Source organism: Silurus meridionalis, chromosome 12, assembly GCF_014805685.1.
Source record: "Silurus meridionalis isolate SWU-2019-XX chromosome 12, ASM1480568v1, whole genome shotgun sequence".
In the NCBI taxonomy this organism is placed as follows: Eukaryota; Metazoa; Chordata; class Actinopteri; order Siluriformes; family Siluridae; genus Silurus; species Silurus meridionalis.
The window spans coordinates 50,178-75,893 of record NC_060895.1 but is presented as its reverse complement, the minus strand read 5'-3'; the positions used below and the strand labels follow the sequence as shown (position 1 = coordinate 75,893).

The window sequence follows — 25,716 nt, the reverse complement described above, 5'->3', positions numbered from 1 at the left end:
TTAAATGTGATCTCAATCTATGTCCACCTCTCTGCTAATCACATGCGAGCACGACATTCTTACCCCTATTCCCAATGAAAAGGGGCTCATATAAAATAATGCGGCATTTATTACATGTATGATTAAAAAAGACTTTGGCCTAACTGTCCTTAGGCTAGCTGAAAATGTGCATATAGGAAGATGTTGAACACAGAATTCGGATACCTCAATGCTATTATGTGTTCAGAGTGCCATTGATGAATGGGACTGAGGTATTAAAAAGGTAACAGTTAGCAGAGGATGGTTTCGATCCATCGACCTCTGGGTTATGGGCCCAGCACGCTTCCGCTGCGCCACTCTGCTCTCCGCAAGCAACCAAGACGGGACTCACATCTTGTGGCAAAGAGTGGCTCGGATCTACTCTTCTAGCTTTCAAATGGTGCTGGGAAACCCAGTGGGGTTCTTGTCAATATCAGATGAAGTTTCAATTGAATTTGAATTACAATGTAAAGGATTCAGTCAGAGACCATGCTCAGCTATCATGATAACAAAACAAGTGTTCAAGCCAGTGATCTCAAATGAAACCTAGACTTTTGTTTTGGTGACCATGTGTAGGCCAAATAATGAACGCACAAAAGTCATGGATGTATTTTGTTGGTGTTTTAATTATCTACGGGGTTTGACTTCAAAACGTGCTGCTGCAGTGTTAAAGAGCTGTGTTCCAGCATTTCTTCTCTTCAAGCATGTACTGACCACATGCAGATCTTGAAGTGAAAGGATTTTGAAATAGGTTTTACTTTTCTTCACTCGGAAGTGATACTCATCCTTATCTGTGATCTTAATCGATGTTCACCTCTCTGCTAATCACATTTAAGCAATACATTCTTACACTTATTCCCAATGAAAGGTGGCTCATATAAAATTGTGACATTTATTAAATGTATGATTAAAAATGACTCTGGCCTAAGTGTTCTTCATATAGGAAGATACTGCACACAAGAATCTGATACCTTCATGGCATTATGTGTTCAGATTGCCATGAAGGAATCCTTGATCACAATTTCCTTGTAGTGTTTTTTCTTAATCTGCAACATTTTTCTTAATCTGCAACATTGTCCAACCAATATAAAATAAAATGGTAAGATTTTCTTTCTTTTTTTTTTGGTATAATCAAAAGGTCCAAATGACACATACTAAGCTTATTTTCAGAAAACATTAAAGGACTGAATTATGCAGACCAGAGTACAGTGTTAAGCCATACACTGATTTGCTTTTATGTGACACTTTTTCTTTTACAAAGGATGTACATGAGAAAGTGTCAAGGTTCATGGCGAATAACGCTCTTCACACCTTTGGAGACAATGGTCCACCTCCTAATTGAATTATCAAGATAACATGCCACTGTTGAAAAGGAAAAAAAAAGGAATCTGAGCATACTAGCAGAAAGGACGTTTAATTTTTTTTCCCATTTGCACTTTATTTACACACAGATTTAACCACACATTTGCACACTTTTGTACCATTCGAGGAATCAGATCCTGTACAAACGACAACACAAGTGAACATCGCATGCCTGGCATCCCAAAGTGTTTTTCTGCTTCTTACAATCCGCTCGTTTGCGATGCTCAAAGATCCAGCAAGCAGGAGTGACAATAGGTCTGGTGTAGGCACTGTGGTCTTTCACGGGCCAAAGGCATCCTTGGGCGACAGGTAGCTTGGCCAAGTAGACTAAGGTGCTGGGTTTACCCACGGCTGCCAGGATGTATTTTAAACGTTGTGTGGTGCGACTTTTGTCTTCATAGGTTTCCTAGGGATTGTGGCTCACTTTCTTTCTCACTGTCCACTTACTTGCCTCCAGTGTGCTCAAGAGCCCAACTAAGACAAAAAAGCAAAATGGACCATCGGCAGAAGACACAAGTGTGCCGCTATCTATAAACCTTGGCCCATCTCGTGACACACTGCACCCCTCTTTGTGCGCAATAAAAGAAAAGCCCTCGTTTCTTCAGCAGTGCCGTCAGTCCTCTTTATCGGACGAGGTGGCCGAGAGGTTAAGCGATGGACTGCTAATCCATTGTGCTTTGCACGCGTGGGTTCGAGTCCCACCCTCGTCGCACGGTTGAATCTTAGTCGCCGATTTGCAACTACTTCTGGCTATTTTTGCTATTTCTATCACAAGGCTTCAGGATATAATCTGTCTCAGTAAAGCCATACTTGACTGTTTAGAGGACTTACTGAAGCTGTGAAGTTTGCGTAAGCGTTGCGACTTCTTGCCTCCAAAGGCTTCCCTAGGGATTGTGGCCTCCGTCTTTCATGCTGTCCACGTACATGCCTTTAGTGGCCTAAAGAGGCCAATTGAGACAACAAACCAAAATGTACTATTGGCAGAAGACGCAAGTGTGCCGTTACCTTTAGAGGAATTTCCCGAAGCTGTATTTGTTGCTGTCTATTTTGCAAAGGTTGTCTGTTTCCATGATGGATCGTCGCAGCTGTGGCAAAACGACAGTGGCAAAAAAAACTTGCGTCTGAATCCTGTTATTATATGTGGATGATTGTTGACAATCAGAGGGCAATGCAATGGACTACCAATTCAGCACAGCCTGTTGTGTGTTTTTGTATCACTTTGTTCTCGAGCAAAAGTCATTTGTTAAGCCTGTTTGGGGCATGACGCTGACGTTATGGGTGGCTGCGACAGCATCTCCTCCACAAGCTGGCGGTCTCATCTCCCGGCCTCGCTACTGGTAGCGTGGCCGAGCGGTCTAAGGCGCTGGATTAAGGCTCCAGTCTCTTTGGGCGTGGGTTCGAATCCCACCGCTGCCACGTTATAATTTTGGTCAAATACAGTAGATCTCCTTCCGTTAATACTGCAGATGTTGATCAGCGGGTCCAAAGCCTAGATCCGTCGAGATCGAGGGTCGCTGTAAATGCTAGTCAAAAAGTGCTCGTTTCAGCTTTATGTTAAACAGTCTCACGAGCTCTTGTCAAATAGAATACAAAGGTTATCCTGCACTGCACACAGTTTTTCTTTCAGTTTGTCAAGTTTAGCCTTTTTAGTCAAAAAGTAATGATTTGCATGTATTTCTCCGAACAACCAGATAGGTCCAAGACACACATACTAAGCTTATTTTCAGAAAACAATAAAGGACTGATTATGCAGATCAGTGTACTCTGTACAGCATTGTTGTGATATCTGTCCTTTTCACTTGTTCACATTATGCAATACACTGATTTACTTTTAGGTGACAACTTTTCTTTCACAAACGCTGTAAATCAGAGAGTGTCATGGTTCATCAATGAGCCATCTCTAATTGACTTATGAAGATAAAATGCCACCATACAAACGAAAAAATAAGGAATCTGAGGATACTAGCAGATAAGACATTGCATTCTTTTCCCTTTGCACTGTATTTACACACAGGTTTAGCCACACAGTTGCACACTTTTGTGCCATTCCTGGAACCTGATTTTGTTCAAATGAGAGACCATGCTTAGCTATCATGATAACAAAACAAGTGTTCAAGCCAGTGATGTCAAATGAAAGCTAGACTGGTGTGTCACAGCGAGGTTTCAACTATTTTTGTCCAAAGACATGCTCAAGCATTTGGTAGAGTCTTCGATATTCAGTTAAATTTTGCCAAAATATTTCAATATCAAACTAGCAGCAGAAGACTTGAACATTATCCAAGCAAACTGTAGAATCGAACAGAGTCAGCATGTTGAATATTTTTCGCTCATGTTTTTTCAGTATCAACTCAACAAGTCTCCCCTGCATGGGCACAGTTCAGAAAAACTGAGCAACAAGGTACACATCTGTCAGAAGTGGATTCAAACCCACGCCTCCAGAGGAGACTGCGACCTGAACTTAGACTGCTCGGCCATCCTGACAGCCAGGGATTGATGCCTCTTGCCTTGGTGACCATTGTCTAGGTCACATGTTGAACACGCAAATGTAGAAGACGTATTTCGTTCGCGGTTTAATTATCTACGTGGATGACTTTAAATAGTTCTGTTGCAGTGTTAAAGAGCTGTGTTCTGGCGGAACAATCTGTGGGGAATTTGTAAGACACTAAGATCACAAATGTAGTAGGCATGATTTTAACATGGCGCAGGGACACCCCAACGGATATTAGGTCCGTCACCTTATCCTCTCAGCCTTGATTATGGAAGGTTTTCCACATCCATCAATGAGTCAACTGCTGCTTGCCTGCATCAAAAAGAAGAAATGGCAATCTTTCTGTTTGGTGCACAAAGTTGGCAGGTCATTCGAATCCAGCATTTGTCCTTTCACCCATGTACTCATCACATGCAGATAGTGAAATAATAGGATCTGGAAATAGGTTTTTACTTTTTCCCACTCTGAAGTAATACTCATCCTTAAATGTGATCTCAATCTATGTCCACCTCTCTGCTAATCACATGCGAGCACGACATTCTTACCCCTATTCCCAATGAAAGGTGGCTCATATAAAATAATGCGGCATTTATTACATGTATGATTAAAAAAGACTTTGGCCTAACTGTCCTTAGGCTAGCTGAAAATGTGCATATAGGAAGATGTTGAACACAGAATTCGGATACCTCAATGCTATTATGTGTTCAGAGTGCCATTGATGAATGGGACTGAGGTATTAAAAAGGTAACAGTTAGCAGAGGATGGTTTCGATCCATCGACCTCTGGGTTATGGGCCCAGCACGCTTCCGCTGCGCCACTCTGCTCTCCGCAAGCAACTCACATCTTGTGGCAAAGAGTGGCTCGGATCTACTCTTCTAGCTTTCAAACGGTGCTGGGAAACCCAGTGGGGTTCTTGTCAATATCAGATGAAGTTTCATTTGAATTACAATGTAAAGGATTCAGTCAGAGACCATGCTCAGCTATCATGATAACAAAACAAGTGTTCAAGCCAGTGATCTCAAATGAAACCTAGATTTTGTTTTGGTGACCATGTGTAGGCCAAATAATGAACGCACAAAAGTCATGGATGTATTTTGTTGGTGTTTTAATTATCTACGGGTTGACTTCAAAACGTGCTGCTGCAGTGTTAAAGAGCTGTGTTCAGCATTTCTTCTCTTCAAGCATGTACTGACCACATGCAGATCTTGAAGTGAAAGGATTTTGAAATAGGTTTTACTTTTCTTCACTCGGAAGTGATACTCATCCTTATCTGTGATCTTAATCGATGTTCACCTCTCTGCTAATCACATTTAAGCAATACATTCTTACACTTATTCCCAATGAAAGGTGGCTCATATAAAATTGTGACATTTATTAAATGTATGATTAAAATGACTCTGGCCTAAGTGTTCTTCATATAGGAAGATACTGCACACAAGAATCTGATACCTTCATGGCATTATGTGTTCAGATTGCCATGAAGGAATCCTTGATCACAATTTCCTTGTAGTGTTTTTTCTTAATCTGCAACATTGTCCAACCAATATAAAATAAAATGGTAAGATTTTCTTTTTTTTTTTTGGTATATTCAAAAGGTCCAAATGACACATACTAAGCTTATTTTCAGAAAACATTAAAGGACTGAATTATGCAGACCAGTGTACAGTGTTAAGCCATACACTGATTTGCTTTTATGTGACACTTTTTCTTTTACAAAGGATGTACATGAGAAAGTGTCAAGGTTCATGGCGAATAACGCTCTTCACATCTTGGGAGACAATGGTCCACCTCCTAATTGAATTATCAAGATAACATGCCACTGTTGAAAAGGAAAAAAAAAGGAATCTGAGGATACTAGCAGAAAGGACGTTTAATTTTTTTTCCCATTTGCACACAGATTTAACCACACATTTGCACACTTTTGTACCATTCGAGGAATCAGATCCTGTACAAACGACAACACAAGTGAACATCGCATGCCTGGCATCCCAAAGTGTTTTCTGCTTCTTACAATCCGCTCGTTTGCAAGGCTCAAAGATCCAGCAAGCAGGAGTGACAATAGGTCTGGTGTAGGCACTGTGGTCTTTCACGGGCCAAAGGGGTCCTTGGCGACAGGTAGCTTGGCCAAGTAGATTAAGGTGCTGGGTTTACCCACGGCTGCCAGGATGTATTTTAAACGTTGTGTGAATTGCGACTTTTTGTCTTTAAAGGTTTCCTAGGGATTGTGGCTCACCTTCTTTCTCACTGTCCACTTACTTGCCTCCAGTGGGCTCAAGAGCACAACTAAGACAAAAAAGCAAAATGTACCATCGGCAGAAGACACAAGTGTGCCGCTATCTATAAACCTTGGCCCATCTCGTGACACACTGCACCCCTCTTTTGTGCGCAATAAAAGAAAAGCCCCTCGTTTCTTCAACAGTGCCGTCAGTCCTCTTTATCGGACGAGGTGGCCGAGAGGTTAAGGCGATGGACTGCTAATCCATTGTGCTTTGCACGCGTGGGTTCGAGTCCCACCCTCGTCGACGGTTGAATCTTAGTCGCCGATTTGCAACTACTTCTGGCTATTTTTGCTATTTCTATCACAAGGCTTCAGGATATAATCTGTCTCAGTAAAGCCATACTTGACTGTTTAGAGGACTTACTGAAGCTGTGAAGTTTGCGTAAGCGTTGCGACTTCTTGCCTCCAAAGGCTTCCCTAGGGATTGTGGCTCACCTTCTTTCTCACTGTCCACTTACTTGCCTCCAGTGGGCTCAAGAGCACAACTAAGACAAAAAAGCAAAATGTACCATCGGCAGAAGACACAAGTGTGCCGCTATCTATAAACCTTGGCCCATCTCGTGACACACTGCACCCCTCTTTTGTGCGCAATAAAAGAAAAGCCCCTCGTTTCTTCAGCAGTGCCGTCAGGTCTCTTTATCGGACGAGGTGGCCGAGAGGTTAAGGCGATGGACTGCTAATCCATTGTGCTTTGCACGCGTGGGTTCGAGTCCCACCCTCGTCGCACGGTTGAATCTTAGTCGCCGATTTGCAACTACTTCTGGCTATTTTTGCTATTTCTATCACAAGGCTTCAGGATATAATCTGTCTCAGTAAAGCCATACTTGACTGTTTAGAGGACTTACTGAAGCTGTGAAGTTTGCGTAAGCGTTGCGACTTCTTGCCTCCAAAGGCTTCCCTAGGGATTGTGGCCTCCGTCTTTCATGCTGTCCACGTACATGCCTTTAGTGGCCTAAAGAGGCCAATTGAGACAACAAACCAAAATGTACTATTGGCAGAAGACGCAAGTGTGCCGTTACCTTTAGAGGAATTTCCCGAAGCTGTATTTGTTGCTGTCTATTTTGCAAAGGTTGTCTGTTTCCATGATGGATCGTCGCAGCTGTGGCAAAACGACAGTGGCAAAAAAAACTTGCGTCTGAATCCTGTTATTATATGTGGATGATTGTTGACAATCAGAGGGCAATGCAATGGACTACCAATTCAGCACAGCCTGTTGTGTGTTTTTGTATCACTTTGTTCTCGAGCAAAAGTCATTTGTTAAGCCTGTTTGGGGCATGACGCTGACGTTATGGGTGGCTGCGACAGCATCTCCTCCACAAGCTGGCGGTCTCATCTCCCGGCCTCGCTACTGGTAGCGTGGCCGAGCGGTCTAAGGCGCTGGATTAAGGCTCCAGTCTCTTTGGAGGCGTGGGTTCGAATCCCACCGCTGCCACGTTATAATTTTGGTCAAATACAGTAGATCTCCTTCCGTTAATACTGCAGATGTTGATCAGCGGGTCCAAAGCCTAGATCCGTCGAGATCGAGGGTCGCTGTAAATGCTAGTCAAAAAGTGCTCGTTTCAGCTTTATGTTAAACAGTCTCACGAGCTCTTGTCAAATAGAATACAAAGGTTATCCTGCACTGCACACAGTTTTTCTTTCAGTTTGTCAAGTTTAGCCTTTTTAGTCAAAAAGTAATGATTTGCATGTATTTCTCCGAACAACCAGATAGGTCCAAGACACACATACTAAGCTTATTTTCAGAAAACAATAAAGGACTGATTATGCAGATCAGTGTACTCTGTACAGCATTGTTGTGATATCTGTCCTTTTCACTTGTTCACATTATGCAATACACTGATTTACTTTTAGGTGACAACTTTTCTTTCACAAACGCTGTAAATCAGAGAGTGTCATGGTTCATCAATGAGCCATCTCCTAATTGACTTATGAAGATAAAATGCCACCATACAAACGAAAAATAAGGAATCTGAGGATACTAGCAGATAAGACATTGCATTCTTTTCCCTTTGCACTGTATTTACACACAGGTTTAGCCACACAGTTGCACACTTTTGTGCCATTCCTGGAACCTGATTTTGTTCAAATGAGAGACCATGCTTAGCTATCATGATAACAAAACAAGTGTTCAAGCCAGTGATGTCAAATGAAAGCTAGACTGGTGTGTCACAGCGAGGTTTCAACTATTTTTGTCCAAAGACATGCTCAAGCATTTGGTAGAGTCTTCGATATTCAGTTAAATTTTGCCAAAATATTTCAATATCAAACTAGCAGCAGAAGACTTGAACATTATCCAAGCAAACTGTAGAATCGAACAGAGTCAGCATGTTGAATATTTTTCGCTCATGTTTTTTCAGTATCAACTCAACAAGTCTCCTGCATGGGCACAGTTCAGAAAAACTGAGCAACAAGGTACACATCTGTCAGAAGTGGGATTCAAACCCACGCCTCCAGAGGAGACTGCGACCTGAACTTAGACTGCTCGGCCATCCTGGCAGCCAGGGATTGATGCCTCTTGCCTTGGTGACCATTGTCTAGGTCACATGTTGAACACGCAAATGTAGAAGACATATTTCGTTCGCGGTTTAATTATCTACGTGGATGACTTTAAATAGTTCTGTTGCAGTGTTAAAGAGCTGTGTTCTGGCGGAACAATCTGTGGGGAATTTGTAAGACACTAAGATCACAAATGTAGTAGGCATGATTTTAACATGGCGCAGGGACACCCCAACGGATATTAGGTCCGTCACCTTATCCTCTCAGCCTTGATTATGGAAGGTTTTCCACATCCATCAATGAGTCAACTGCTGCTTGCCTGCATCAAAAAGAAGAAATGGCAATCTTTCTGTTTGGTGCACAAAGTTGGCAGGTCATTCGAATCCAGCATTTGTCCTTTCCACCCATGTACTCATCACATGCAGATAGTGAAATAATAGGATCTGGAAATAGGTTTTTACTTTTTCCCACTCTGAAGTAATACTCATCCTTAAATGTGATCTCAATCTATGTCCACCTCTCTGCTAATCACATGCGAGCACGACATTCTTACCCCTATTCCCAATGAAAAGGGGCTCATATAAAATAATGCGGCATTTATTACATGTATGATTAAAAAAGACTTTGGCCTAACTGTCCTTAGGCTAGCTGAAAATGTGCATATAGGAAGATGTTGAACACAGAATTCGGATACCTCAATGCTATTATGTGTTCAGAGTGCCATTGATGAATGGGACTGAGGTATTAAAAGGTAAGAGTTAGCAGAGGATGGTTTCGATCCATCGACCTCTGGGTTATGGGCCCAGCACGCTTCCGCTGCGCCACTCTGCTCTCCGCAAGCAACTCACATCTTGTGGCAAAGAGTGGCTCGGATCTACTCTTCTAGCTTTCAAATGGTGCTGGGAAACCCAGTGGGGTTCTTGTCAATATCAGATGAAGTTTCAATTGAATTTGAATTACAATGTAAAGGATTCAGTCAGAGACCATGCTCAGCTATCATGATAACAAAACAAGTGTTCAAGCCAGTGATCTCAAATGAAACCTAGACTTTTGTTTTGGTGACCATGTGTAGGCCAAATAATGAACGCACAAAAGTCATGGATGTATTTTGTTGGTGTTTTAATTATCTACGGGGTTTGACTTCAAAACGTGCTGCTGCAGTGTTAAAGAGCTGTGTTCAGCATTTCTTCTCTTCAAGCATGTACTGACCACATGCAGATCTTGAAGTGAAAGGATTTTGAAATAGGTTTTACTTTTCTTCACTCGGAAGTGATACTCATCCTTATCTGTGATCTTAATCGATGTTCACCTCTCTGCTAATCACATTTAAGCAATACATTCTTACACTTATTCCCAATGAAAGGTGGCTCATATAAAATTGTGACATTTATTAAATGTATGATTAAAAATGACTCTGGCCTAAGTGTTCTTCATATAGGAAGATACTGCACACAAGAATCTGATACCTTCATGGCATTATGTGTTCAGATTGCCATGAAGGAATCCTTGATCACAATTTCCTTGTAGTGTTTTTTCTTAATCTGCAACATTTTTCTTAATCTGCAACATTGTCCAACCAATATAAAATAAAATGGTAAGATTTTCTTTCTTTTTTGGTATATTCAAAAGGTCCAAATGACACATACTAAGCTTATTTTCAGAAAACATTAAAGGACTGAATTATGCAGACCAGTGTACAGTGTTAAGCCATACACTGATTTGCTTTTATGTGACACTTTTTCTTTTACAAAGGATGTACATGAGAAAGTGTCAAGGTTCATGGCGAATAACGCTCTTCACATCTTGGGAGACAATGGTCCACCTCCTAATTGAATTATCAAGATAACATGCCACTGTTGAAAAGGAAAAAAAAAGGAATCTGAGGATACTAGCAGAAAGGACGTTTAATTTTTTTTCCCATTTGCACTTTATTTACACACAGATTTAACCACACATTTGCACACTTTTGTACCATTCGAGATCCTGTACAAACGACAACACAAGTGAACATCGCATGCCTGGCATCCCAAAGTGTTTTTCTGCTTCTTACAATCCGCTCGTTTGCAAGGCTCAAAGATCCAGCAAGCAGGAGTGACAATAGGTCTGGTGTAGGCACTGTGGTCTTTCACGGGCCAAAGGGGTCCTTGGGCGACAGGTAGCTTGGCCAAGTAGACTAAGGTGCTGAGTTTACCCACGGCTGCCAGGATGTATTTTAAACGTTGTGTGAATTGCGACTTTTGTCTTTAAAGGTTTCCTAGGGATTGTGGCTCACTTTCTTTTTCACTGTCCATTACTTGCCTCCAGTGTGCTCAAGAGCCCAACTAAGACAAAAAAGCAAAATGGACCATCGGCAGAAGACACAAGTGTGCCGCTATCTATAAACCTTGGCCCATCTCGTGACACACTGCACCCCTCTTTTGTGCGCAATAAAAGAAAAGCCCCTCGTTTCTTCAGCAGTGCCGTCAGTCCTCTTTATCGGACGAGGTGGCCGAGAGGTTAAGGCGATGGACTGCTAATCCATTGTGCTTTGCACGCGTGGGTTCGAGTCCCACCCTCGTCGCACGGTTGAATCTTAGTCGCCGATTTGCAACTACTTCTGGCTATTTTTGTTATTTTTATCACAAGGCTTCAGGATATAATGTCTCAGTAAAGCCATACTTGACTGTTTAGAGGACTTACTGAAGCTGTGAAGTTTGCGGAAGCATTGCGACTTCTTGCCTCCAAAGGCTTCCCTAGGGATTGTGGCCTCCGTCTTTCATGCTGTCCACGTACATGCCTTTAGTGGCCTAAAGAGGCCAATTGAGACAACAAACCAAAATGTACTATTGGCAGAAGACGCAAGTGTGCCGTTACCTTTAGAGGAATTTCCCGAAGCTGTATTTGTTGCTGTCTATTTTGCAAAGGTTGTCTGTTTCCATGATGGATCGTCGCAGCTGTGGCAAAACGACAGTGGCAAAAAAAACTTGCGTCTAAATCCTGTTATTATATGTGGATGATTGTTGACAATCAGAGGGCAATGCAATGGACTACCAATTCAGCACAGCCTGTTGTGTGTTTTTGTATCACTTTGTTCTCGAGCAAAAGTCATTTGTTAAGCCTGTTTGGGGCATGACGCTGACGTTATGGGTGGCTGCGACAGCATCTCCTCCACAAGCTGGCGGTCTCATCTCCCGGCCTCTCTACTGGTAGCGTGGCCGAGCGGTCTAAGGCGCTGGATTAAGGCTCCAGTCTCTTTGGAGGCGTGGGTTCGAATCCCACCGCTGCCACGTTATAATTTTGGTCAAATACAGTAGATCTCCTTCCGTTAATACTGCAGATGTTGATCAGCGGGTCCAAAGCCTAGATCCGTCGAGATCGAGGGTCGCTGTAAATGCTAGTCAAAAAGTGCTCGTTTCAGCTTTATGTTAAACAGTCTCACGAGCTCTTGTCAAATAGAATACAAAGGTTATCCTGCACTGCACACAGTTTTTCTTTCAGTTTGTCAAGTTTAGCCTTTTTAGTCAAAAAGTAATGATTTGCATGTATTTCTCCGAACAACCAGATAGGTACAAGACACACATACTAAGCTTATTTTCAGAAAACAATAAAGGACTGATTATGCAGATCAGTGTACTCTGTTTAGCATTGTTGTGATATCTGTCCTTTTCACTTGTTCACATTATGCAATACACTGATTTACTTTTAGGTGACAACTTTTCTTTCACAAACGCTGTAAATCAGAGAGTGTCATGGTTCATCAATGAGCCATCTCCTAATTGACTTATGAAGATAAAATGCCACCATACAAACGAAAAAATAAGGAATCTGAGGATACTAGCAGATAAGACATTGCATTCTTTTCCCTTTGCACTGTATTTACAGACAGGTTTAGCCACACAGTTGCACACTTTTGTGCCATTCCTGGAACCTGATTTTGTTCAAATGAGAGACCATGCTTAGCTATCATGATAACAAAACAAGTGTTCAAGCCAGTGATGTCAAATGAAAGCTAGACTGGTGTGTCACAGCGAGGTTTCAACTATTTTTGTCCAAAGACATGCTCAAGCATTTGGTAGAGTCTTCGATATTCAGTGAAATTTTGCCAAAATATTTCAATATCAAACTAGCAGCAGAAGACTTGAGCATTATCCAAGCAAACTGTAGAATCGAACAGAGTCAGCATGTTGAATATTTTTCGCTCATGTTTTTTCAGTATCAACTCAACAAGTCTCCCCTGCATGGGCACAGTTCAGAAAAACTGAGCAACAAGGTACACATCTGTCAGAAGTGGATTCAAACCCACGCCTCCAGAGGAGACTGCGACCTGAACTTAGACTGCTCGGCCATCCTGACAGCCAGGGATTGATGCCTCTTGCCTTGGTGACCATTGTCTAGGTCACATGTTGAACACGCAAATGTAGAAGACGTATTTCGTTCGCGGTTTAATTATCTACGTGGATGACTTTAAATAGTTCTGTTGCAGTGTTAAAGAGCTGTGTTCTGGCGGAACAATCTGTGGGGAATTTGTAAGACACTAAGATCACAAATGTAGTAGGCATGATTTTAACATGGCGCAGGGACACCCCAACGGATATTAGGTCCGTCACCTTATCCTCTCAGCCTTGATTATGGAAGGTTTTCCACATCCATCAATGAGTCAACTGCTGCTTGCCTGCATCAAAAAGAAGAAATGGCAATCTTTCTGTTTGGTGCACAAAGTTGGCAGGTCATTCGAATCCAGCATTTGTCCTTTCACCCATGTACTCATCACATGCAGATAGTGAAATAATAGGATCTGGAAATAGGTTTTTACTTTTTCCCACTCTGAAGTAATACTCATCCTTAAATGTGATCTCAATCTATGTCCACCTCTCTGCTAATCACATGCGAGCACGACATTCTTACCCCTATTCCCAATGAAAGGTGGCTCATATAAAATTGTGACATTTATTAAATGTATGATTAAAATGACTCTGGCCTAAGTGTTCTTCATATAGGAAGATGTTGAACACAGAATTCGGATACCTCAATGCTATTATGTGTTCAGAGTGCCATTGATGAATGGGACTGAGGTATTAAAAGGTAACAGTTAGCAGAGGATGGTTTCGATCCATCGACCTCTGGGTTATGGGCCCAGCACGCTTCCGCTGCGCCACTCTGCTCTCCGCAAGCAACTCACATCTTGTGGCAAAGAGTGGCTCGGATCTACTCTTCTAGCTTTCAAACGGTGCTGGGAAACCCAGTGGGGTTCTTGTCAATATCAGATGAAGTTTCAATTGAATTTAAATTACAATGTAAAGGATTCAGTCAGAGACCATGCTCAGCTATCATGATAACAAAACAAGTGTTCAAGCCAGTGATGTCAAATGAAAGCTAGACTGGTGTGTCACAGCGAGGTTTCAACTATTTTTGTCCAAAGACATGCTCAAGCATTTGGTAGAGTCTTCGATATTCAGTGAAATTTTGCCAAAATATTTCAATATCAAACTAGCAGCAGAAGACTTGAGCATTATCCAAGCAAACTGTAGAATCGAACAGAGTCAGCATGTTGAATATTTTTCGCTCATGTTTTTTCAGTATCAACTCAACAAGTCTCCCCTGCATGGGCACAGTTCAGAAAAACTGAGCAACAAGGTACACATCTGTCAGAAGTGGGATTCAAACCCACGCCTCCAGAGGAGACTGCGACCTGAACTTAGACTGCTCGGCCATCCTGACAGCCAGGGATTGATGCCTCTTGCCTTGGTGACCATTGTCTAGGTCACATGTTGAACACGCAAATGTAGAAGACATATTTCGTTTGCGGTTTAATTATCTACGGGTTGACTTCAAAACGTGCTGCTGCAGTGTTAAAGAGCTGTGTTCCAGCATTTCTTCTCTTCAAGCATGTACTGACCACATGCAGATCTTGAAGTGAAAGGATTTTGAAATAGGTTTTACTTTTTCCCACTCTGAAGTAATACTCATCCTTAAATGTGATCTCAATCTATGTCCACCTCTCTGCTAATCACATGCGAGCACGACATTCTTACCCCTATTCCCAATGAAAAGGGGCTCATATAAAATTGTGACATTTATTAAATGTATGATTAAAATGACTCTGGCCTAAGTGTTCTTCATATAGGAAGATGTTGAACACAGAATTCGGATACCTCAATGCTATTATGTGTTCAGATTGCCATGAATCACAATTTCCTTGTAGTGTTTTTCTTAATCTGCAACATTTTTCTTAATCTGCAACATTTTTCTTAATCTGCAACATTTTTCTTAATCTGCAACATTTTTCTTAATCTGCAACATTTTTCTTAATCTGCAACATTTTTCTTAATCTGCAACATTTTTCTTAATCTGCAACATTTTTCTTAATCTGCAACATTTTTCTTAATCTGCAACATTTTTCTTAATCTGCAACATTTTTCTTAATCTGCAACATTTTTCTTAATCTGCAACATTTTTCTTAATCTGCAACATTTTTCTTAATCTGCAACATTTTTCTTAATCTGCAACATTGTCCAACCAACATAAAATAAAATGGTAAGATTTTCTTTTTTTTTTTTTTGGTATATTCAAAAGGTCCAAATGACACATACTAAGCTTATTTTCAGAAAACATTAAAGGATTGAATTATGCAGACCAGTGTACAGTGTTAAGCCATACACTGATTTGCTCTTATGTGACACTTATTCTTTTACAAAGGATGTACATGAGAAAGTGTCAAGGTTCATGGCGAATAACGCTCGTCACACCTTTGGAGACAATGGTCCACCTCTAATTGAATTATCAAGATAACATGCCACTGTTGAAAAGGAAAAAAAGGAATCTGAGGATACTAGCAGATAAGACATTGCATTCTTTTCCCTTTGCACTGTATTTACAGACAGGTTTAGCCACACAGTTGCACACTTTTGTGCCATTCCTGGAACCTGATTTTGTTCAAATGAGAGACCATGCTTAGCTATCATGATAACAAAACAAGTGTTCAAGCCAGTGATGTCAAATGAAAGCTAGACTGGTGTGTCACAGCGAGGTTTCAACTATTTTTGTCCAAAGACATGCTCAAGCATTTGGTAGAGTCTTCGATATTCAGTGAAATTTTGCCAAAATATTTCAATATCAAACTAGCAGCAGAAGACTTGAGCATTATCCAAGCAAACTGTAGAATCGAACAGAGTCAGCATGTTGAATATTTTTCGCTCATGTTTTTTCAGTATCAACTCAACAAGTCTCCCCTGCATGGGCACAGTTCAGAAAAACTGAGCAACAAGGTACACATCTGTCAGAAGTGGGATTCAAACCCACGCCTCCAGAGGAGACTGCGACCTGAACTTAGACTGCTCGGCCATCCTGACAGCCAGGGATTGATGCCTCTTGCCTTGGTGACCATTGTCTAGGTCACATGTTGAACACGCAAATGTAGAAGACATATTTCGTTTGCGGTTTAATTATCTACGTGGATGACTTTAAATAGTTCTGTTGCAGTGTTAAAGAGCTGTGTTCTGGCGGAACAATCTGTGGGGAATTTGTAAGACACTAAGATCACAAATGTAGTAGGCATGATTTTAACATGGCGCAGGGACACCCCAACGGATATTAGGTCCGTCACCTTATCCTCTCAGCCTTGATTATGGAAGGTTTTCCACATCCATCAATGAGTCAACTGCTGCTTGCCTGCATCAAAAAGAAGAAATGGCAATCTTTCTGTTTGGTGCACAAAGTTGGCAGGTCATTCGAATCCAGCATTTGTCCTTTCCACCCATGTACTCATCACATGCAGATAGTGAAATAATAGGATCTGGAAATAGGTTTTTACTTTTTCCCACTCTGAAGTAATACTCATCCTTAAATGTGATCTCAATCTATGTCCACCTCTCTGCTAATCACATGCGAGCACGACATTCTTACCCCTATTCCCAATGAAAAGGGGCTCATATAAAATAATGCGGCATTTATTACATGTATGATTAAAAAAGACTTTGGCCTAACTGTCCTTAGGCTAGCTGAAAATGTGCATATAGGAAGATGTTGAACACAGAATTCGGATACCTCAATGCTATTATGTGTTCAGAGTGCCATTGATGAATGGGACTGAGGTATTAAAAAGGTAACAGTTAGCAGAGGATGGTTTCGATCCATCGACACTCTGCTCTCCGCAAGCAACCAAGACGGGACTCACATCTTGTGGCTCGGATCTACTCTTCTAGCTTTCAAACGGTGCTGGGAAACCCAGTGGGGTTCTTGTCAATATCAGATGAAGTTTCAATTGAATTTGAATTACAATGTAAAGGATTCAGTCAGAGACCATGCTCAGCTATCATGATAACAAAACAAGTGTTCAAGCCAGTGATCTCAAATGAAACCTAGATTTTTGTTTTGGTGACCATGTGTAGGCCAAATAATGAACGCGCAAAAGTCATGGATGTATTTTGTTGGTGTTTTAATTATCTACGGGGTTTGACTTCAAAACGTGCTGCTGCAGTGTTAAAGAGCTGTGTTCCAGCATTTCTTCTCTTCAAGCATGTACTGACCACATGCAGATCTTGAAGTGAAAGGATTTTGAAATAGGTTTTACTTTTCTTCACTCGGAAGTGATACTCATCCTTATCTGTGATCTTAATCGATGTTCACCTCTCTGCTAATCACATTTAAGCAATACATTCTTACACTTATTCCCAATGAAAGGTGGCTCATATAAAATTGTGACATTTATTAAATGTATGATTAAAAATGACTCTGGCCTAAGTGTTCTTCATATAGGAAGATACTGCACACAAGAATCTGATACCTTCATGGCATTATGTGTTCAGATTGCCATGAAGGAATCCTTGATCACAATTTCCTTGTAGTGTTTTTTCTTAATCTGCAACATTTTTCTTAATCTGCAACATTGTCCAACCAATATAAAATAAAATGGTAAGATTTTCTTTCTTTTTTGGTATATTCAAAAGGTCCAAATGACACATACTAAGCTTATTTTCAGAAAACATTAAAGGACTGAATTATGCAGACCAGAGTACAGTGTTAAGCCATACACTGATTTGCTTTTATGTGACACTTTTTCTTTTACAAAGGATGTACATGAGAAAGTGTCAAGGTTCATGGCGAATAACGCTCTTCACATCTTGGGAGACAATGGTCCACCTCCTAATTGAATTATCAAGATAACATGCCACTGTTGAAAAGGAAAAAAAAAGGAATCTGAGCATACTAGCAGAAAGGACGTTTAATTTTTTTTCCCATTTGCACACAGATTTAACCACACATTTGCACACTTTTGTACCATTCGAGGAATCAGATCCTGTACAAACGACAACACAAGTGAACATCGCATGCCTGGCATCCCAAAGTGTTTTTCTGCTTCTTACAATCCGCTCGTTTGCAAGGCTCAAAGATCCAGCAAGCAGGAGTGACAATAGGTCTGGTGTAGGCACTGTGGTCTTTCACGGGCCAAAGGGGTCCTTGGCGACAGGTAGCTTGGCCAAGTAGACTAAGGTGCTGGGTTTACCCACGGCTGCCAGGATGTATTTTAAACGTTGTGTGGTGCGACTTTTGTCTTCATAGGTTTCCTAGGGATTGTGGCTCACTTTCTTTTTCACTGTCCATTACTTGCCTCCAGTGTGCTCAAGAGCCCAACTAAGACAAAAAAGCAAAATGGACCATCGGCAGAAGACACAAGTGTGCCGCTATCTATAAACCTTGGCCCATCTCGTGACACACTGCACCCCTCTTTTGTGCGCAATAAAAGAAAAGCCCCTCGTTTCTTCAGCAGTGCCGTCAGGTCTCTTTATCGGACGAGGTGGCCGAGAGGTTAAGGCGATGGACTGCTAATCCATTGTGCTTTGCACGCGTGGGTTCGAGTCCCACCCTCGTCGCACGGTTGAATCTTAGTCGCCGATTTGCAACTACTTCTGGCTATTTTTGTTATTTTTATCACAAGGCTTCAGGATATAATGTCTCAGTAAAGCCATACTTGACTGTTTAGAGGACTTACTGAAGCTGTGAAGTTTGCGTAAGCATTGCGACTTCTTGCCTCCAAAGGCTTCCCTAGGGATTGTGGCCTCCGTCTTTCATGCTGTCCACGTACATGCCTTTAGTGGCCTAAAGAGGCCAATTGAGACAACAAACCAAAATGTACTATTGGCAGAAGACGCAAGTGTGCCGTTACCTTTAGAGGAATTTCCCGAAGCTGTATTTGTTGCTGTCTATTTTGCAAAGGTTGTCTGTTTCCATGATGGATCGTCGCAGCTGTGGCAAAACGACAGTGGCAAAAAAAACTTGCGTCTGAATCCTGTTATTATATGTGGATGATTGTTGACAATCAGAGGGCAATGCAATGGACTACCAATTCAGCACAGCCTGTTGTGTGTTTTTGTATCACTTTGTTCTCGAGCAAAAGTCATTTGTTAAGCCTGTTTGGGGCATGACGCTGACGTTATGGGTGGCTGCGACAGCATCTCCTCCACAAACTGGCAGTCTCATCTTCGGCCTCGCTACTGGTAGCGTGGCCGAGCGGTCTAAGGCGCTGGATTAAGGCTCCAGTCTCTTTGGGCGTGGGTTCGAATCCCACCGCTGCCACGTTATAATTTTGGTCAAATACAGTAGATCTCCTTCCGTTAATACTGCAGATGTTGATCAGCGGGTCCAAAGCCTAGATCCGTCGAGATCGAGGGTCGCTGTAAATGCTAGTCAAAAAGTGCTCGTTTCAGCTTTATGTTAAACAGTCTCACGAGCTCTTGTCAAATAGAATACAAAGGTTATCCTGCACTGCACACAGTTTTTCTTTCAGTTTGTCAAGTTTAGCCTTTTTAGTCAAAAAGTAATGATTTGCATGTATTTCTCGAACAACCAGATAGGTACAAGACACACATACTAAGCTTATTTTCAGAAAACAATAAAGGACTGATTATGCAGATCAGTGTACTCTGTTTAGCATTGTTGTGATATCTGTCCTTTTCACTTGTTCACATTATGCAATACACTGATTTACTTTTAGGTGACAACTTTTCTTTCACAAACGCTGTAAATCAGAGAGTGTCATGGTTCATCAATGAGCCATCTCCTAATTGACTTATGAAGATAAAATGCCACCATACAAACGAAAAATAAGGAATCTGAGGATACTAGCAGATAAGACATTGCATTCTTTTCCCTTTGCACTGTATTTACACACAGGTTTAGCCACACAGTTGCACACTTTTGTGCCATTCCTGGAACCTGATTTTGTTCAAATGAGAGACCATGCTTAGCTATCATGATAACAAAACAAGTGTTCAAGCCAGTGATGTCAAATGAAAGCTAGACTGGTGTGTCACAGCGAGGTTTCAACTATTTTTGTCCAAAGACATGCTCAAGCATTTGGTAGAGTCTTCGATATTCAGTGAAATTTTGCCAAAATATTTCAATATCAAACTAGCAGCAGAAGACTTGAGCATTATCCAAGCAAACTGTAGAATCGAACAGAGTCAGCATGTTGAATATTTTTCGCTCATGTTTTTTCAGTATCAACTCAACAAGTCTCATCACAGTTCAGAAAAACTGAGCAACAAGGTACACATCTGTCAGAAGTGGGATTCAAACCCACGCCTCCAGAGGAGACTGCGACCTGAACTTAGACTGCTCGGCCATCCTGACAGCCAGGGATTGATGCCTCTTGCCTTGGTGACCATTGTCTAGGTCACATGTTGAACACGCAAATGTAGAAGACGTATTTCGTTCGCGGTTTAATTATCTACGTGGATGACTTTAAATAGTTCTGTTGCAGTGTTAAAGAGCTGTGTTCTGGCGGAACAATCTGTGGGGAATTTGTAAGACACTAAGATCACAAATGTAGTAGGCATGATTTTAACATGGCGCAGGGACACCCTAACGGATATTAGGTCCGTCACCTTATCCTCTCAGCCTTGATTATGGAAGGTTTTCCACATCCATCAATGAGTCAACTGCTGCTTGCCTGCATCAAAAAGAAGAAATGGCAATCTTTCTGTTTGGTGCACAAAGTTGGCAGGTCATTCGAATCCAGCATTTGTCCTTTCCACCCATGTACTCATCACATGCAGATAGTGAAATAATAGGATCTGGAAATAGGTTTTTACTTTTTCCCACTCTGAAGTAATACTCATCCTTAAATGTGATCTCAATCTATGTCCACCTCTCTGCTAATCACATGCGAGCACGACATTCTTACCCCTATTCCCAATGAAAAGGGGCTCATATAAAATAATGCGGCATTTATTACATGTATGATTAAAAAAGACTTTGGCCTAACTGTCCTTAGGCTATCTGAAAATGTGCATATAGGAAGATGTTGAACACAGAATTCGGATACCTCAATGCTATTATGTGTTCAGAGTGCCATTGATGAATGGGACTGAGGTATTAAAAAGTAACAGTTAGCAGAGGATGGTTTCGATCCATCGACCTCTGGGTTATGGGCCCAGCACGCTTCCGCTGCGCCACTCTGCTCTCCGCAAGCAACTCACAGCTTGTGGCAAAGAGTGGCTCGGATCTACTCTTCTAGCTTTCAAACGGTGCTGGGAAACCCAGTGGGGTTCTTGTCAATATCAGATGAAGTTTCAATTGAATTTAAATTACAATGTAAAGGATTCAGTCAGAGACCATGCTCAGCTATCATGATAACAAAACAAGTGTTCAAGCCAGTGATCTCAAATGAAACCTAGACTTTTGTTTTGGTGACCATGTGTAGGCCAAATAATGAACGCACAAAAGTCATGGATGTATTTTGTTGGTGTTTTAATTATCTATGGGGTTGACTTCAAAACGTGCTGCTGCAGTGTTAAAGAGCTGTGTTCCAGCATTTCTTCTCTTCAAGCATGTACTGACCACATGCAGATCTTGAAGTGAAAGGATTTTGAAATAGGTTTTACTTTTCTTCACTCGGAAGTGATACTCATCCTTATCTGTGATCTTAATCGATGTTCACCTCTCTGCTAATCACATTTAAGCAATACATTCTTACACTTATTCCCAATGAAAGGTGGCTCATACAAAATTGTGACATTTATTAAATGTATGATTAAAAATGACTCTGGCCTAAGTGTTCTTCATATAGGAAGATACTGCACACAAGAATCTGATACCTTCATGGCATTATGTGTTCAGATTGCCATGAATCACAATTTCCTTGTAGTGTTTTTTCTTAATCTGCAACATTTTTCTTAATCTGCAACATTGTCCAACCAACATAAAATAAAATGGTAAGATTTTCTTTTTTTTTTTTTGGTATATTCAAAAGGTCCAAATGACACATACTAAGCTTATTTTCAGAAAACATTAAAGGATTGAATTATGCAGACCAGTGTACAGTGTTAAGCCATACACTGATTTGCTCTTATGTGACACTTATTCTTTTACAAAGGATGTACATGAGAAAGTGTCAAGGTTCATGGCGAATAACGCTCGTCACACCTTGGGAGACAATGGTCCACCTCCTAATTGAATTATCAAGATAACATGCCACTGTTGAAAAGGAAAAAAAAAGGAATCTGAGCATATTAGCAGAAAGGACGTTTAATTTTTTTTCCCATTTGCACACAGATTTAACCACACATTTGCACACTTTTGTACCATTCGAGGAATCAGATCCTGTCCAAACGACAACACAAGTGAACATCGCATGCCTGGCATCCCAAAGTGTTTTTCTGCTTCTTACAATCCGCTCGTTTGCAAGGCTCAAAGATCCAGCAAGCAGGAGTGACAATAGGTCTGGTGTAGGCACTGTGGTCTTTCACGGGCCAAAGGGGTCCTTGGGCGACAGGTAGCTTGGCCTAGTAGACTAAGGTGCTGGGTTTACCCACGGCTGCCAGGATGTATTTTAAACGTTGTGTGAATTGCGACTTTTTGTCTTCAAAGGGTTCCTAGGGATTGTGGCTCACTTTCTTTCTCACTGTCCACATCCATCAATGAGTCAACTGCTGCTTGCCTGCATCAAAAAGAAGAAATGGCAATCTTTCTGTTTGGTGCACAAAGTTGGCAGGTCATTCGAATCCAGCATTTGTCCTTTCCACCCATGTACTCATCACATGCAGATAGTGAAATAATAGGATCTGGAAATAGGTTTTACTTTTCTTCACTCGGAAGTGATACTCATCCTTAAATGTGATCTCAATCTATGTCCACCTCTCTGCTAATCACATTTAAGCACTACATTCTTACACTTATTCCCAATGAAAAGGGGCTCATATAAAATTGTGACATTTATTAAATGTATGATTAAAATGACTCTGGCCTAAGTGTTCTTCATATAGGAAGATGTTGAACACAGAATTCGGATACCTCAATGCTATTATGTGTTCAGATTGCCATGAATCACAATTTCCTTGTAGTGTTTTTCTTAATCTGCAACATTGTCCAACCAACATAAAATAAAATGGTAAGATTTTCTTTTTTTTTTTTTTGGTATATTCAAAAGGTCCAAATGACACATACTAAGCTTATTTTCAGAAAACATTAAAGGATTGAATTATGCAGACCAGTGTACAGTGTTAAGCCATACACTGATTTGCTCTTATGTGACACTTATTCTTTTACAAAGGATGTACATGAGAAAGTGTCAAGGTTCATGGCGAATAACGCTCGTCACACCTTGGGAGACAATGGTCCACCTCCTAATTGAATTATCAAGATAACATGCCACTGTTGAAAAGGAAAAAAAAAGGAATCTGAGCATATTAGCAGAAAGGACGTTTAATTTTTTTTCCCATTTGCACACAGATTTAACCACACATTTGCACACTTTTGTACCATTCGAGGAATCAGATCCTGTCCAAACGACAACACAAGTGAACATCGCATGCCTGGCATCCCAAAGTGTTTTTCTGCTTCTTACAATCCGCTCGTTTGCGAGGCTCAAAGATCCAGCAAGCAGGAGTGACAATAGGTCTGGTGTAGACACTGTGGTCTTTCACGGGCCAAAGGGGTCCTTGGGCGACAGGTAGCTTGGCCTAGTAGACTAAGGTGCTGGGTTTACCCACGGCTGCCAGGATGTATTTTAAACGTTGTGTGAATTGCGACTTTTTGTCTTCAAAGGGTTCCTAGGGATTGTGGCTCACTTTCTTTCTCACTGTCCACATCCATCAATGAGTCAACTGCTGCTTGCCTGCATCAAAAAGAAGAAATGGCAATCTTTCTGTTTGGTGCACAAAGTTGGCAGGTCATTCGAATCCAGCATTTGTCCTTTCCACCCATGTACTCATCACATGCAGATAGTGAAATAATAGGATCTGGAAATAGGTTTTTACTTTTTCCCACTCTGAAGTAATACTCATCCTTAAATGTGATCTCAATCTATGTCCACCTCTCTGCTAATCACATGCGAGCACGACATTCTTACCCCTATTCCCAATGAAAAGGGGCTCATATAAAATAATGCGGCATTTATTACATGTATGATTAAAAAAGACTTTGGCCTAACTGTCCTTAGGCTAGCTGAAAATGTGCATATAGGAAGATGTTGAACACAGAATTCGGATACCTCAATGCTATTATGTGTTCAGAGTGCCATTGATGAATGGGACTGAGGTATTAAAAAGGTAACAGTTAGCAGAGGATGGTTTCGATCCATCGACCTCTGGGTTATGGGCCCAGCACGCTTCCGCTGCGCCACTCTGCTCTCCGCAAGCAACTCACAGCTTGTGGCAAAGAGTGGCTCGGATCTACTCTTCTAGCTTTCAAATGGTGCTGGGAAACCCAGTGGGGTTCTTGTCAATATCAGATGAAGTTTCAATTGAATTTGAATTACAATGTAAAGGATTCAGTCAGAGACCATGCTCAGCTATCATGATAACAAAACAAGTGTTCAAGCCAGTGATCTCAAATGAAACCTAGACTTTTGTTTTGGTGACCATGTGTAGGCCAAATAATGAACGCACAAAAGTCATGGATGTATTTTGTTGGTGTTTTAATTATCTACGGGGTTTGACTTCAAAACGTGCTGCTGCAGTGTTAAAGAGCTGTGTTCCAGCATTTCTTCTCTTCAAGCATGTACTGACCACATGCAGATCTTGAAGTGAAAGGATTTTGAAATAGGTTTTACTTTTTCCCACTCTGAAGTAATACTCATCCTTATCTGTGATCTTAATCGATGTTCACCTCTCTGCTAATCACATGCGAGCACGACATTCTTACCCCTATTCCCAATGAAAAGGGGCTCATATAAAATTGTGACATTTATTAAATGTATGATTAAAATGACTCTGGCCTAAGTGTTCTTCATATAGGAAGATGTTGAACACAGAATTCGGATACCTCAATGCTATTATGTGTTCAGATTGCCATGAAGGAATCCTTGATCACAATTTCCTTGTAGTGTTTTTTCTTAATCTGCAACATTGTCCAACCAATATAAAATAAAATGGTAAGATTTTCTTTTTTTTTTTTTTTTTGGTATATTCAAAAGGTCTAAATGACACATACTAAGCTTATTTTCAGAAAACATTAAAGGACTGAATTATGCAGACCAGTGTACAGTGTTAAGCCATACACTGATTTGCTTTTATGTGACACTTTTTCTTTTACAAAGGATGTACATGAGAAAGTGTCAAGGTTCATGGCGAATAACGCTCTTCACACCTTGGGAGACAATGGTCCACCTCCTAATTGAATTATCAAGATAACATGCCACTGTTGAAAAGGAAAAAAAAAGGAATCTGAGGATACTAGCAGAAAGGACGTTTAATTTTTTTCCCATTTGCACACAGATTTAACCACACATTTGCACACTTTTGTACCATTCGAGAATCAGATCCTGTCCAAACGACAACACAAGTGAACATCGCATGCCTGGCATCCCAAAGTGTTTTTCTGCTTCTTACAATCCGCTCGTTTGCAAGGCTCAAAGATCCAGCAAGCAGGAGTGACAATAGGTCTGGTGTAGACACTGTGGTCTTTCACGGGCCAAAGGGGTCCTTGGGCGACAGGTAGCTTGGCCAAGTAGACTAAGGTGCTGGGTTTACCCACGGCTGCCAGGATGTATTTTAAACGTTGTGTGAATTGCGACTTTTTGTCTTCAAAGGGTTCCTAGGGATTGTGGCCTCCGTCTTTCATGCTGTCCACGTACATGCCTTTAGTGGCCTAAAGAGGC

The 25,716-nt window shown here is 41.2% G+C and overlaps 15 non-coding genes across 15 annotated transcripts; 9 read left to right on the top strand and 6 right to left on the bottom strand.

The window, feature by feature from the left end:
* Positions 1-270: 270 nt before the first annotated feature.
* Positions 271-342, bottom strand: trnam-cau. The gene has a single exon. It is a non-coding gene; the product is annotated as a tRNA-Met (tRNA).
* Positions 343-2,009: 1,667 nt separating this feature from the next.
* trnas-gcu lies at positions 2,010-2,090 on the top strand. Its single transcript has one exon. It is a non-coding gene; the product is annotated as a tRNA-Ser (tRNA).
* Positions 2,091-2,716: 626 nt separating this feature from the next.
* trnal-aag lies at positions 2,717-2,796 on the top strand. The gene has a single exon. It is a non-coding gene; the product is annotated as a tRNA-Leu (tRNA).
* Positions 2,797-4,620: 1,824 nt separating this feature from the next.
* On the bottom strand, positions 4,621-4,692 carry trnam-cau. The gene has a single exon. It is a non-coding gene; the product is annotated as a tRNA-Met (tRNA).
* A 1,616-nt stretch (positions 4,693-6,308) lies between these two features.
* trnas-gcu lies at positions 6,309-6,390 on the top strand. Its single transcript has one exon. It is a non-coding gene; the product is annotated as a tRNA-Ser (tRNA).
* A 398-nt stretch (positions 6,391-6,788) lies between these two features.
* On the top strand, positions 6,789-6,870 carry trnas-gcu. The gene has a single exon. It is a non-coding gene; the product is annotated as a tRNA-Ser (tRNA).
* Positions 6,871-7,496: 626 nt separating this feature from the next.
* Positions 7,497-7,578, top strand: trnal-aag. Its single transcript has one exon. It is a non-coding gene; the product is annotated as a tRNA-Leu (tRNA).
* A 1,823-nt stretch (positions 7,579-9,401) lies between these two features.
* trnam-cau lies at positions 9,402-9,473 on the bottom strand. Its single transcript has one exon. It is a non-coding gene; the product is annotated as a tRNA-Met (tRNA).
* Positions 9,474-11,120: 1,647 nt separating this feature from the next.
* trnas-gcu lies at positions 11,121-11,202 on the top strand. Its single transcript has one exon. It is a non-coding gene; the product is annotated as a tRNA-Ser (tRNA).
* Positions 11,203-11,826: 624 nt separating this feature from the next.
* Positions 11,827-11,908, top strand: trnal-aag. Its single transcript has one exon. It is a non-coding gene; the product is annotated as a tRNA-Leu (tRNA).
* Positions 11,909-13,711: 1,803 nt separating this feature from the next.
* trnam-cau lies at positions 13,712-13,783 on the bottom strand. Its single transcript has one exon. It is a non-coding gene; the product is annotated as a tRNA-Met (tRNA).
* A 4,625-nt stretch (positions 13,784-18,408) lies between these two features.
* Positions 18,409-18,490, top strand: trnas-gcu. Its single transcript has one exon. It is a non-coding gene; the product is annotated as a tRNA-Ser (tRNA).
* A 623-nt stretch (positions 18,491-19,113) lies between these two features.
* On the top strand, positions 19,114-19,193 carry trnal-aag. Its single transcript has one exon. It is a non-coding gene; the product is annotated as a tRNA-Leu (tRNA).
* A 1,815-nt stretch (positions 19,194-21,008) lies between these two features.
* trnam-cau lies at positions 21,009-21,080 on the bottom strand. Its single transcript has one exon. It is a non-coding gene; the product is annotated as a tRNA-Met (tRNA).
* A 3,094-nt stretch (positions 21,081-24,174) lies between these two features.
* trnam-cau lies at positions 24,175-24,246 on the bottom strand. Its single transcript has one exon. It is a non-coding gene; the product is annotated as a tRNA-Met (tRNA).
* Between the last annotated feature and the right edge of the window lie 1,470 nt (positions 24,247-25,716).